This window comes from Notolabrus celidotus, chromosome 1 (genome assembly GCF_009762535.1).
Source record: "Notolabrus celidotus isolate fNotCel1 chromosome 1, fNotCel1.pri, whole genome shotgun sequence".
Classification (NCBI taxonomy): domain Eukaryota; kingdom Metazoa; phylum Chordata; class Actinopteri; order Labriformes; family Labridae; genus Notolabrus; species Notolabrus celidotus.
The window spans coordinates 42,357,449-42,372,098 of NC_048272.1; the positions used below are offsets into that span (position 1 = coordinate 42,357,449).

At 39.8% G+C, this 14,650-nt stretch overlaps 3 long non-coding RNA genes across 3 annotated transcripts; all 3 read left to right on the forward strand.

Annotated features, from left to right (window-relative positions):
• The first annotated feature begins 822 nt into the window (after positions 1–822).
• On the forward strand, positions 823–1,153 carry LOC117820799. The gene is made up of 2 exons (XR_004632843.1): positions 823–869; positions 963–1,153. It is a non-coding gene; the product is annotated as an uncharacterized LOC117820799 (long non-coding RNA).
• A 1,630-nt stretch (positions 1,154–2,783) lies between these two features.
• Positions 2,784–6,224, forward strand: LOC117820794. The gene is made up of 2 exons (XR_004632842.1): positions 2,784–3,088; positions 5,647–6,224. It is a non-coding gene; the product is annotated as an uncharacterized LOC117820794 (long non-coding RNA).
• A 5,102-nt stretch (positions 6,225–11,326) lies between these two features.
• On the forward strand, positions 11,327–14,177 carry LOC117819952. The gene is made up of 4 exons (XR_004632660.1): positions 11,327–11,395; positions 12,209–12,374; positions 13,177–13,467; positions 14,028–14,177. It is a non-coding gene; the product is annotated as an uncharacterized LOC117819952 (long non-coding RNA).
• Positions 14,178–14,650: the final 473 nt, after the last annotated feature.

The window sequence follows — 14,650 nt, forward strand, 5'->3', positions numbered from 1 at the left end:
TTTAGCAAGCTGCTGGATGTGAGGGTTAAAGGTTAAAGTGTCATCAATTAAAATACCAAGGTATCTGTAGTGGGAGACAAGTTCAATCTGGATCCCCTCACAGGTGCATATTGATGGCAGGTTTGCAGGCTTTGATTTTTTGTTGAAGAACAGCATAGTTTTTGTCTTATCAGCATTTAAAACAAGTTTTAAATCATAAAAATGTGGTTGAATTGTATTAAAAGCAGTTTGTAACTGTGTCAGGGCCTGATCTGGGGTGGGTGCAGAGCAATACATTACAGTGCCATCGGCATCAAAGTGGAAATTTGCATTAAGAACATTATGATGTATCGTGTTGATATAAATAATGAATAAAAGGGGTCCTAAGACTGATCCTTGAGGCACACCTTGAGAAAGCAAAAGCGTGCCAGAGGTAATTCCACCAGCCTGCACACATTGTGTGTGACCTGTCATGGAGGTAGTTATCAAACCAGCCGACTGAATGATCAGACAATCCTGTAAGGCTCAGTCATTGTTTCAGTAACTTGTGGTCAACTGTATCAAAGGCCTTAGACAGGTCAATAAAAAGGGCTGCATAATACTGCTTATTATCTAAAATGTCACTAAAATCATTGAAAACTTTAAGAGATGTCATGATCCTCATCATGGCAGCCCTCCCCTCTCCCTCTTTGTGTGTGTGTTTTGTCATTTCCCTGTCTGTGACTCCTCCTCCTGTGTCTCTTCCCCTTGTTTGTTTCTTGTGGGTGAATGTGGGCGGGGTTTCCAATCAACAGGCAGCACCAGGTGAAGCCATTCACTAATCAACCCTCTACTATAAAGCCTCTGGATTTCCTCCTACTCATCGCCAGATCGTACTTCAGTTTTCAGTGGTATTCTGAGTCCGTGGCTACTCAAGCGTTTATGTTTTGCTTGTCTTTGTGTGTGTTTAGCTGACGTCCTTGTGTGTTTCCATCTTGCTTCAGAGACTGCCATGCATGCTTCCCGCTCTCGTGCTGATCACTTCCCTGTCTGCTGCTGAACCTGCCTGCCTTTGCCTGAGCTCCAGTTACCCTCTGTGTGAGTACGCCGGAGAGAGGGACTGCTCCACTCTGTACTCACGGTGCCATTACCACAGGGGGAACTCCAAATAAAAGACTTGTATTTTCACAATCCATCTTTGCCTGAGTTCTACTTTTGGGTCCAGTCCTGGTTACAATCCATAACAAGAGATGCTGTAACTGTGCTGTGTTTTCTCCTGAAACCTGATTGAGATGCTGCTAAAATGTTGTTATTGTCTAAAAATTCCTTCAATTGATCACTGATAAAAGTTTCAAGGGCTTTGGCCAGGACAGATCATTTGGAAATGGGCCTATAATTATTTGAAATAGTGGCGTCACCCCTTTTTAGAAGGGGGGAAACAAAGGCAGAGTTCCAGACTAAGGGAATGACATTTGTTGCTATGGAGAGGTTGAAAATGTGTGTCAAGGGCGGGGCAATGAAATCAGCTGCTAATTTTAAAAAGTAGGGCTCCAATTTGACTGGACCAGCAGATTTTGTTGTGTCCAAGTGCCTGAGGGCTTTATGTGCCTGAGAAGTTAAAATTTCATCAAAGCTAAAAGGTTGATTTGGTAATGCCTGATTAACAGCATCCACAGAGGGAGTACTGCTACAGGAAGAGTGTAGGGATTCAAATAAAAAAACAGAGGAAACAAAATGTCTGTGGAAACAGTCAAGCATTTCAGTCTTCTCAGTCATTTTCTTTTCATCCTTCACAATGCATGGAGGAAGCTCAACATGATTAATTTTTCCAGATAATGATTTAATTGTACTCCAGATTTTAGTTCAGATTATTTGTTGTATTAGAAAGAAAGTAATCAGTTTCAGCTTTTCTAATTACCTCTGTGCATGCATTGCACCAACGCCTGAAAACCAACCAATCTGAGGCGAGGTCTGATTTTCTAGCTTTACTCCATGCTAGGTTCCATTCATGGAGCAGGTTGGATAGCTCTGTCATGAACCATGCATTGTTCCGGCCTTTTACTCTATATTTTTTGACAGGAGCGAGATTGTTGATGATAATCATAAAACAATCATAAAAGAAACTCCAAGCATGTTCAACATCAGCAATGACAGAAATTTGACCCCAGTCAACATGAAACAACTCATGAATAAAAGCTTGTTCTGAAAAGTGTTTCATATCACGTCTCATAATAATGCCTGGTTTTGTTTTTGGAATTTTCATATTTCTTACTGTTGCAGTGACACAGTGGTCACTGATGTCATTTGCAAATATGGAGGCGGTTGAATATTTACGTGGCATATTTGTAAGTGTAGAGGCCAAGCCAAAGCTTTAAGCCACTGAGGCGCTGCACCTGGAATACCTATCTGACGCGCTTGGGTTACCGTGATTGATGAATGAAAGTCCAAGTCATATTTCCCAGTTGAACTCTTGGTCCGTTTATTTTCCTGATATAAGCTCCTAAAGTGTCCAAAAACATGACATTTCATAGACAAACATACACGCATAACTCCCGCAGCACCATGCTGCTTGAACGGTCAAAAACTGTATAACCATCCGGGTGGAACACCTGACCACACAACAAAGGTTACTACCTAAATAGACAATGACCCCCGTACAACCTTAATTACGCACACAGGTCACACACATTCATTCATAATCTGCCGTTACAAACCATATCAATCTGTTTTAAATTGGAAGAATGCAAATGCAGTCTAAGGTCAAATATGGATTACTATCTCCTTAGATGTTGTGTACATGTATGTTCAATTGATGTATAACACTGCACTATGCCAAATTGTTTTGATTTAATGTGCAACTGCAATAATATGGGCGATACATTCAGAATGGACTGTAGGTTTTTCATCTTAAGGCTAACTGCTGAGGCTATGCCATATTTTTTAAAAATATTCTCTTACATTTTCTCCTCAGAAAAAGTTGATTCCTCACAAGATCAGGACGCGTCAAGTGATGAGGATGAGTCTGTTGAGTCGACCACTGAGGCAACAGGTGAAGACGGCCAGGAGAATACACCTTTACTTCCGACCACTGCTTCCAGTTCCACTCCTCCCAGTGCTCTTCTCAATCAAGGTTTGTTTTGGCTTGGGTTAGATCTTTTTTTAACTGAAGAAAGGTAGTATCTGCAATATAAACCTAACCTAATAAACCTTGTCTTACAGCTGAATACTGAGCCCTTCAAGTCATTTTGCAGCCAAACCATCCCAGCCACTCTGGCACTGTGGATAAGGTTTTGAATTGTGGTAAAAATAAAGGCACATATTCAGAGCTTCCTTTTTCGACTTAGGCTATTTAATGATAAATGACAATACTAAAAACATGCTAATCACTAATAACTGATCAGTAATATGTAGGGATGGGTACGAGAAACAGGACTAATTTGGCACCAGTTCCTGACTAGTCATTAAAGAAATATTGCTGCTATCAGTGTTTATGTTACCTTAAGTCATTCTAACATAGCAGGCATTTTTCTTAACAGTCCCCTAATGATGAAGCTGCTGGCATCAGGTGATTATGTTTGACGTGCTGTAACTTTGTCTTTACATTCATGGCTGACAGGGCAAAATGTTCAGAAGTGTTGCTTCACTTTACACAATCTAATGAAAATGCAGCTAAAGGCAATATATGTCTAAAACATATTACTCCAGCAACCTCACGAAACACTTAAAAATACAATGTTTGATAAATCTGAAGCAGTGCAGCGTGTTTGACTGCTTTAGCAAAGCAGCTGCTGCAGCTAATGTTACTCCTAGCTGTCCCTCCCAGCACCTCCCAGCTCCAATGCAGATGGGGTTTACCAAACTAAAAAAGTGACTGTCTCGACCTCATTGATTCAAGGTAACACGTACTATTGTTAAAATAAGTCCATAGTTATTAAATCAGGACACAGTCACAGTGTTTCCCCTAATGTTTTATGCATTTAACAAAAATATGGATAAGTATCTGTGTCCATAAGTATTACTTATATTGGTATCAGTAAAATCCTAACAATACCCATACCTACTAATATGACAGATTAGGATTAATTATGTCCTTTCATAGTGACAGCAATGTGTCCAGTGATAGCCTAAAGAATGGCATTATGGCAGAATGTGCACTCTTATGTTACGATCAAAGACTGAACTTCATATTCACATACTAAACATAGCTTAAAGTGCATGTAGAAAAGTAAGGGATAATGTACTATTAGCAGGTTGTTATGGGAAAAAGAATCCAGACAGGGTGAGACAAGACCCCGACGCGAAGAGGAGGGTTCTTGACCACCCTAAACGGATTCTTTCCCCATAACAACCTGCTTACCATACATTATCCTGATATTCCCTTGCTACTTACTCAAAATACAAACACGTTGTTAAAAACATTGATTAAAGATGATTTTATTGATTTAAATGATTTCTGTTTACAGTTTTTAAAAATAGTCCCAGTGATTCCTCGTCAGTGATCGTTCCATGGTGATGGATTCTTCTCTGCCTGTTGTGGTGGATTGAACATGAAACTGTCCTCATTCAGCTCTCCTTCTTCTCTGAGCTCTGTGGTTCACACACCTTTAAAAAGAAACTAATGTCTGAACTTTGAACCCTGCTGCTATCATCACCACCGCTCATGGTTTAAGTTTCTCTGTAGAGATCGCTAACCTAAAGTTTCTCTCACCTGCTCCCCTCCTTCATCATATTGATGGACAGGATCCAATATGTAAACAACCGTAGCCTGCCGGTTTAGCATGCTAACCGAAGCTAATGTTTTAGCCACATTGTTTACCAATATGATGCAAACGGTAGCTAACGGTTTTACCTCACCTTACGGTCTATGGTGTCAACAAGCAGAAGCTAAATGTGTCTGAACTCTTCTCCGCGGATTGATTTGACATGACGTGTGATCAGTTAGTCTCTGGTGTTGCTCATATAAGTGAAAGTTAATAACCGATGCCAGGGGGTTGTCAAGAGGTTTTGACCAATCAGAATCAAACATCTTGCACAACCGGAAGGTCAGTAAGAAAGCCGGGTAATAATAACATTTAATGACTCTTGTCCCTGGGAAAGTGAGGCCCCCACAGGTGAATTTGATCAGTTTGTGTATTTGTGTACAGCTGAAGAGCTCAAAAGTGACATTAAAATGATTTGTCCCCATCTAAAGGTTCATTTCTGTTAAGTAGTTTGATAGTAAAATCTCTTATTAAAAAGTGTTGACAAATGCAGCTACAAAGTGAGTTTGGAGAATAATCTTAAGTTTCAGTAGTAACACTGTAACACTTTGAAAAATGCTTATAACGTTACGTATTGTAACTCCAGATTCTATGAATAAAGGCGTAACCCTCGAAGAGCTTTTGGTCTATCGTAAAGATTTTTCTTTCTGTTGTCTGTACAGTATGTGACATCATCAGGACCTGAGCTCTGCTCCCAAAAAGGCAGTACTTTCTTTGGCTAATGTTGGTGGAGCAGGGAGCCTGCTTTTTTTTTATCAAATGTAACTGTGATACCTATTTGGGATTGTGTTTAAATAATTAAAAACCTTTGTAGGGATATCTAGCATTCATTATCCTCCATTATTGATCAGTTTTGCTGTTGTGGATGGACTGCAAAAAATGCTTTTAGTAATGAGATATTGACAACACCTCTATCTTTTCTTCACAGACAAAAGAGGTAACTCCAAACGGAAGTGGGAAGACAGCGAGGTGCGTGCAGTTGAAAGACACATGATGCGCTTCATCCACACATGCAAGGTACCTCAAAAGATTGACTGCATTCGGTGTATCAACGCAGAACCTGATGCGCTCAAAGACCGAATCTGGACTGGAGTGAAAAATGATGTCAGAAATCGGATCACTGCCTTAAAGAGAAAGGCTTGTTCTCAGGACTCATGATAGATATTTGTTGAAGTATACCTGTTTGAAGTATATCTGTATCTTATTTCAGAGGCTAATGTTAAATTTGTCTGTGCACAAAGGTCTTCTGTATTTTTATATAGCCAAAGTTCTTGGTTGTAGTTTGGAGCACAACCTGCTATGTTGCTAGCGAGCCTAAGAAATTGTTTCTCTGAACAGTCTCTAGTCAAGTATGTTAACTGACTGTTAGCTGTCCAGATGCATTCATTTGAAAGCTAGCCAAGTTTGTGACAACATGTAATTTTCAAGGACATTCCATTTGAGCTGTGTGGCACTCGTACATGATGTCCATCCATTATGTCACTAAAAAGATATCAGCAAACGCAAGTCTGTTTGGTGTATTATTATTATTTCATGCAGATTTTCATTGTGGTGCTACTATGACATATTCAGTCTACCTCTTAATCTACATTATTCTATGGTCTGGGTGAGTACTCTTTTCTGATTGGCTGACAGGTGTGTGTTAATGAAGCAATTGCTCATGACAGGTCGTGCTATGTTGGGATTATATCACGGCTAAGGGCCGTTGTTCGGCCTGACAAGACCAGTGATGCTCGATCAAAGATTTAATTTCATATTTTATTACAACATGCTCTCCTTACTGAACATAGCTGAACGTGCATGCAGTTAATGACATTTAATGAGTCTTGTCCCCAAAGGACAGTGAGGGCACCCAAAGGTGACTTTTATCAGTCTGTGTATTTGTGTATAGCTGAAGACCCCAAAGTGGACATTAAAATTATTTGTCCCCAATCTCAAGGTAAAAATTATTTATGGACAAAAGTTGTTTAAAATTTAAATCTCAAGTGATTTTCATAATCTGGAGACTTCCAGTAATGTATTCCACTTTCCAGCATCTCTCTAAACCGTTCAGAAAGTGGTGTCCTCTAAGGGGGGGTGATGAAATATGCGCCGCCAAAGTGGACATGAGTGAGTGAGTGAGTGAGTGAGTGAGTGAGTGAGTGTGAGTGTGAGTGTGTGTGTGTGTGTGTGTGTGCGCGCACTTGCATTTGTCACGTTGTGGGATCCCAGAACCGGGAGCACACCAACGGCGGGGGGCCCAACACCCGTGTGGGGCCCAAAATGGTGGGCCCCACTCCGATTTCATTCAAAATGAGCTCAGTGGCCCTCCCTGATGCTCCTCTTGCTTTTTCTTCACTTGGCCCACAAGGTAGCAAAAACTTGAAATGTGTGTAAAAGTGTGTGTAAACTTTTTTCTCACGATTGCCAACTACCGCCTGTAAGGTGCTACCGCACTTTTACACACTTCCGGAAGTGTGCACACACTTCCGGAAGTGTGTAAAAGTGCGGTAGTGTGCACACACTTCCGGAAGTCCCGCCCCTTGGATTTATCTCTTGGCCAATCAGATTGCTTCTGCTGTGCGATCTGCCGTGAATGTGAGAAGAAGAAGCAGAAGCAGAAGACAGAGAGGAACATGGCTGAAGACGGAATATTAACTTGAAACTCTGAATATTTTACCACATTTACAACAACTAAGTGATATATCAGCATTCAACAGGTAGGCATGATTTTGTTCAATTTATATTCTTTATATTTTTGTGACGTTGATTACTTTATTACAATAACTGTTAGCTGCTACAATTAGCTACTAGCGTTAGCTATATAATAGGCTTTTAAATTATTAGATTTTATTTGCACAGGCTGGCAGCTGCTAAAGTGGTCTGTTGTTTTTTATTTTTGCAGATCACTATTGATGATATTCCTGCATTTGTTGAAATTCTAAATTTTAGTTTTTTGTGAACACCTTATCCTGCACATATTTGCCAACTGTTATCCACTGGTAAATCTCTTGTTCATCTTTTCCATTTTTGCAGCATTACACAGAGGTCTCTACAGAACATATGGAGTGATGATTGCTGTCGCACTGGTGCATGGGTGCTTGGGTGAGCTGGAATAAGTATTTATTGCTGAAAAACAAATCTTTATTGTGCCACATACTGTTGTCTAATATTGTGCACTTGCTTCTGTTTGATTGGGGACAAGTCTGACTGTTCACAATGTGTTTGGCCTGTCTTTGTTAAAGGATACTTAACTGGGTAATGACCATCAACTGTGTGGCACTCCTGGTTCTAGTGCCCTATTGCAATAGCTTAGTTCGCATCACTTGGGTGTGCTGGGCTAACATGCATTTCTCTGAAAATGCTTTCTTATACATCACTTGTTTTTTTTTCTATACCTGTGTGTGTATAGATAGATCTATATATGTCCTTTTAATTTGAGTTGTTCTTTACAGACTTGATGAAGGACTGAACACACTTGGTCTCCTGGACCTGATGAAAATTCACCCCAGCACCTTCAAGGAGGTGTTTTCTTCATCAGAGAGGCCTTTAAAGGCCACAGATTTGATCTCCCTGTTCAAAGCAATGCTGTCCCATCCAGAAAGCAACCGGTGGCGAAAAGAGAAGAGAGTGGAAGGGTACTGGAGAGACTTCCTACTAGATATTGAAGGTAAATGAATGATTCACTCTTAGGGTTTTGCTGAGTATTTTGAGATTTTATTTGAGCTACTCTGACTTTTGCTGACATAATCCTGTATTATCAGCTGTTAATTATTGTATTACTCTACATTTTTCCAGATGGTGTGTTTGAGATCACAATGGAACAAATCCTGGTATTTGCCTCTGGAGCCGACAGAGTGCCAGCTCTTGGTTTTTCCCCTCACCCAACACTGACTTTCATTCACGAGACAGGGCGGAACTACCCTGAAGCCAACACCTGCCTTGTAAATTTGAAACTGCCAATCCATGACACTTACGTACAATTCACCAAGTTCATGTGTGAGGGCATTATTCAAGCTCCCACCTTTGGTCTGGCTTAAAGTCACCGACAGCTCATTGAATAACCGCTGTTATGTGTGTTTGGTTATGAAGTGACTGAAGATGATTCCAACCTGTTGTATTTTTCTTTCTGATATTGTTGCAGTGTATGCTATTACAGGTAAACAGAGAGTCACTATGGTAGGACATTAGGAAATTACACACATGTTCAAGTAGTTTTTAAGCTTTAGCTGTTGGGCATATTGATCAGCTATTGTTTCTGGAACTCTCCTAATTACAAATGTATGTTATGTCTACTTATAGGTCTGTAGTTGATGACCTAACACACAATGTGAACGGTCTCTTCATTAAAAAGCTGTATTTAGGTAACATTTTATAGAATTTGAGCACTGCTGTTTGAAAGTTTAACTCCTGTAATTAACTGCTGCAGAGATCAGAGTATTAAACCTTGGGCTTTTAAGGGAAATGTGAACCACTTTTCCCAATGTCCATAGAAAGTCCTTTTGAGCAGCAAAGTTTGTGCTGCTTGAGTCTGCCTGACACAGCTCTATTTTGATTTGGCCAGTAGGTGGCGATATAAGGTGCGGTGAGTTGCGATGCAATACTTCCGGGATTTAGGAAAACGACAGATACGAGCGGGAAACAAGGAACTAAGGTCATGGCTCTTTCAACGTTTCTAAATCATTGTAAAGCTACATATGCAGAAAGTTGGAGACTTTTTCTCACGGATAATGTTTCCAGTGATGTCCTGCGACCAGTACTTATAAGGTAATACTACTTTACGTTCGACTCTGAATGAATAGATGTATGCTATTAGCAAGCTAACAAGGTTGTTTGGCGTGTTATTGTAGCAAATGGTAAATATTCTCCATGCAGCTGAGCACACATTTAATGGTTTAACATTCATCAATCACGACTCACATTTGCACATGTCAGATGTTATGTCACAGCTGACAGCTTTAGGATAAGCAGTTGTGCAAGCTGCTGTCAATGTTAACATTACAGCTGGAATTGTAGAAGGCAATTAGGTTAGCATTGGGGATAGATTTAATTATTTTGAGGATTTTCACAAACACTGGCTGGGAGGTGGTATTCTATTATTTGGTAGACACTAGAGACTCATTTATTATTATTAAATTCATGCTAAATTCTTAAATTGACAGTAAATCCCACGAAATTGAGCGCCAGCAAAATGATTCCTTAACTGGGCCAGTCTCCTTTATGAAAAAAGATATGTCATGCTCCTACATGCTTTATCATAAGGTTACACGTTTTAGGCCTGTTTTGGTGCCATTATGTTTTTCTATGACAATTTTTCTTTTATCAGTTTTAGGTGTGTGCTCAATGCCAAATATTACAGTCATGGTTCTGGCTCCATACAGGTCTGACTTGTTACTGATCGTTGGAATGTATTTTCCTGTGTCATTAGTCATCAGTTCATGAACACAAAACTTGTCAGGGACAAAATTGTGTGAAATTGACATGAAAAGGACAGCTGGCTTGTAGAAAGTTAGTAACGCCAGTAGCAGTTCTGGTAGTCATGATAGAGGGAGAAACGGCAGCAACGGCAGTCCCAATGGTGCAGAGCTTTAAAACAGTCTTTTAGGATGTTTATAGGTAGTTTTAATCCGCACGTCACCTGCACCCACTGCAAGATCGCTAGCACCCAATGTTGGTCACTTTACAGCTTTCACAAATCGGTAATAAACGTGCAAACCAGCCGTGTAGAGATACGAGGTACTTGTAAACCTATAAGTGCTTACAACGAGAGAGTTACTCTAAGTCATGATCCATGCAATTGTGTTGAAGTTGGTATTGTAGTTTTAAAATGTCTTATTCCCCGGCTTTCTTACTGATTTTCCGGTTGCGTAAGAAGCTTGATTCTGATTCGTCAAAACCCCAGGTTAATAACATTCACTAATCAATCCACAGAAAATAGTTCCGGCACATTTAGCGTCTGCATGTTGACACCATAGACCGTAAGGTGAGGTAAAACCGTTAGCTTCATATTGGTAAACAATGTGGCTAAAACGTTAGCTTTGGTTAGCATGCTAACTCGGCAGGCTACGTATGTTTACATATTGGATCCTATCCATCAATATGATGAAGGAGTGGAGCAGGTGAGAGAAACTTTAGGTTAGCGATCTCTACAGAGAAAGTTAAACCGTGAGCGGTGGTGATGATAGCAGCAGGGTTCAAAGTTCAGACATTTGTTTCTTTTTAAAGGTGTGTGAACCACAGAGCTCAGAGAAGAATCCATCACCATGGAACGATCACTGACGAGGAATCACTGGGACTATTTTTAAAAACTGTAAACATAAATCATTGAAATCAATAAAACTATCTTTTGATCTATGTTTTATGACAACATACTGTATGTCTTTTAAGTTAGTAGCCGGGTAATAAGCGGGATAATGTATGGTTAGCAGGTAGTTAAGGGAAAAAGAATACCTGCTAACAATACATTATCCCTTACATATTCTTCAGTTTGTTGGGAATGCAGCATTTATGTAAGTATATTAAGATTAGTTGTCTGAAATGTCCCATTTTGTTGTTAATTCCTTAGACTGGAGACTCTTGAGAGGAGCATCAGATGGGCAAGAGGGAGATTCTGCCATTGTATGATGCAGATGAACTCCTACCATTAGTGACTGGTTTTATTCAACTAGTGCAAACAGCTTTGTCAACTCAAGATGAAGGTATTTTCTCCGATCCATGCAATGGGCTATCTCTCTTGTCAGTCAGTCACACTATGTACAAATAAATGCAATTCAAAGAGCTTTTCATTGCAAGGCATAATTTACTCCCAAAAAAACAATAGTAAACTGTAATGAATGAGACTAATAAAAGAAAATGAAATATCTCAGAAGCATACTTAAAAAGGAAAAAGATTAATACATACCAGGATTATTACAAACAGTTGTATCTTATTTTTAAAAAAGTAAGTTTTGAGGTTGGAAAGACAAGGCAGTTGTAATGCCTGATATCATACGCTATGTCAAGGCTTTCAAGTTGGAGACAATTGAAGGTGAACTTGTTTTCAGCATGCTTAACTGATGTTCAGGAGATAGATGTGACCAATATAAATGAGTGTGAAAGTGCCTGGGATTGTACAGGAGCGCAGACAGGTGTATCAAACTGCAACTCTACTTCCTGACCCCAACTCAGGGACTTAGGGATAATTAGATGTCAGTATTTATCCAAGCCAAATATTCTTCATATAACATAAAGATAAAATAAAAATTATGCTTTGTGTTGCTTTAAATGCATTTTATTTAAAACGACTAAGAACACTAGGTCAATACACCCCAACACAACCCTTTTATAAAAAATGAAATATCCATGCACCTTCCCAACTCTGCATGTGTGAGTCTAATAAAATATAGGCCCAATCAGGAGAGCACTATCAGTCCTGTTTGTTGTTGCTGTCTCAGTGTGATCTTCGGGATAGTGGCTGACATGTATGCATATTAGTTCATATCTTGTCATTAAATCTCTTTTTGCAACATTAGGTACCCCAGGATATCAAGCCCCATTGGTCCAGACAGGTGATTTTGGTCGATCCAGCTACCTAATCACGGAAGAACAACTGAGATTCCTGCTTTCATGTGGATTTGTAATTGCACAAATCACTGAAATACTGGATGTATCAGTCAGTACAGTTAAACGAAGATTGAGGTATGAATGAAAATTTGCAAGGCATACAAACAATATATTTTCCTCTGATTGCAGGGCTAATGTTTTAAATGTTTGCATATTGTGTTCTTTGTCAGTGTATTCACTTGCAGTGCTTGACTATTTTTTCTCTCAAGGAGTGCATGCTCCTAAATTAAAGAATTAGGGAGAGAGAGAGAGAGAAGAGTGTTTCTTCCTCTGAGATAAACACATACATGCTCTAGTTACAAAGACAACAAGTTACATTTTAAAAATGTAGCAAAGTTCATGGGAACTACTGAATAATGTTTGGTTATATGCACACATGCTCCTAAATTAATTTTATATAGCACTGTAGAGCCCTGACTTCCTTTTTTTTTATATATATTACTATGAATTCCGAAAGATTGGTATAAACCCGCTCTTCTCAAGCTAGCATTGTGCATCTGGAGGTAAAAGTAAACAGGATTGGGCAAAAGTTAAATTATGTAGCGTTATGCATATAGGTAAGACATTCTATTTATCTGCGTTGGGTCATTCTGAGCATTAAAACCAATGACCATATTCTTTACATTGGAAGCCAATAGTTTGGTTTAGTTAGTTGTTGAGGAAAGAAACTTTCTAGAAGATAACCCATTTAAATAAATGAAACATTATTTATTATGTATTTTCAGTGTGGTCTTTTTTTCAAGGTGTAATTTAGTACTAAAGCTGCTGTTGTTATTTTGATGCTGTTATCTGTATCAGAAGTTGTACTTTTGTAACATGATCACTGTCAGGGAAATGCAAATGCACTTGGACTAAAATGTGTTCTTCGCTCTTCTAGGTTGTTCAACTTGTCAACTTTGAGGTATGCACGCCTTTCTGATGCAGAACTTGATGAAGCGGTTCGGCAGTTGGTTGGAGAAAATGAAGAGATGGGAGCTAATGCTGTTGGGGCCAGACTAGCTTCTGTGGGTGTTCGAGTGCAGAGAAGGAGAGTGAGAGAGAGTTTGATTCGAGTGAATCCTGCTGGGGCCGCACACCGAGCATTGTCTCACCGATTGCACCGGAGAACCTACAGTGTAGCAGGTCCCAACTCGCTGTGGCACATTGATGGGAACCACAAGCTCATCAGGTAGGCTGATGATTATTTCAGTGAGACCAAATACTGTTGAGATAAGGCAGTAGTTTACTTTGTTGACAATAAATTATAGTCCCAGTGGTTTCTAAGTATCCTGGAGTCGCTGCTTGTAATCTCTCAGTGAAGAAAAAATAATCAAAATGAAAAGAATGCAAGCATAAGCAGGAGCAAGCAAAAAAAAGCGTCTGCACTCCCCAAGAGCAGGAACCTGTTGATCCGATCAACTATGCTGACATCAGAATAAAAAAGCACAGATCTATGTTGTTAAGACACGTTGATATTCAGTGTTTTTGTATAGTGTTTTCCCAGTCTATTGAACTGTAAACAGGTTTTATAAATCCAGGTGTACTGTGTCATGTGACTTATCATTTTGACAAGATGTTAAGCTGTGCCTGTTTTGTATTATATTACTGATTCATTGACATTACATTACTTAGAAAATTGCGCTTTGCCTGCAGCCCTACATCTTTGGCAGGAGCAAGCATAGAAACCTTGAGATTATTAATGTTATCCTAACACAGAATTCAAATAACAGCTTTTTGTTTCATTTTTAGGTGGAGAATGGTGATCCATGGTGGAATCTGTGGCTTCAGCAGACTGGTTGTGTTCTTGCAGACTTCAGACAATAACAGAAGTAGCACAGTGTTTGATCAATTTGTTCAAGCCACTGCTAGGTATGGGGTACCATCTCGAATAAGGTGTGACTTCGGGGGCGAAAACACAATGCTGTTTGCTTGTTCATGAACATATACAATGGATCAGACAGGGGAAGTGCCATACGGGGCAGAAGTGTCCATAACCAGAGGATTGAGAGGCTTTGGGGAGATCTTTGGCGAGGTATGACTAATGTGTATCATCAGCTTTTTTCCTTCCTTGAAAGTGATGGATTCATTGACTGTGCCAATGAGCTGCACTTGTGGGCACTGCATTATGTTTACCTGCCACGGATTAACCGGGACCTGGAGGTTTTCAGGGAACAATGGAACAACCATGGTTTGCGCACTGCTGGCCACCGCACACCATATCAGATATTTGTACAAGGATGTCTTCAGAGACAAACACAATCGCTCACAGCCATGGCAGAGATTTTTGGTACTGCCACTGCTCAACAAGGTGCAGCTGCTGCTCTTCCTGCTCTTAACTGGCAAGAAGTAGTGACAGTCCCTGCTAACCAATT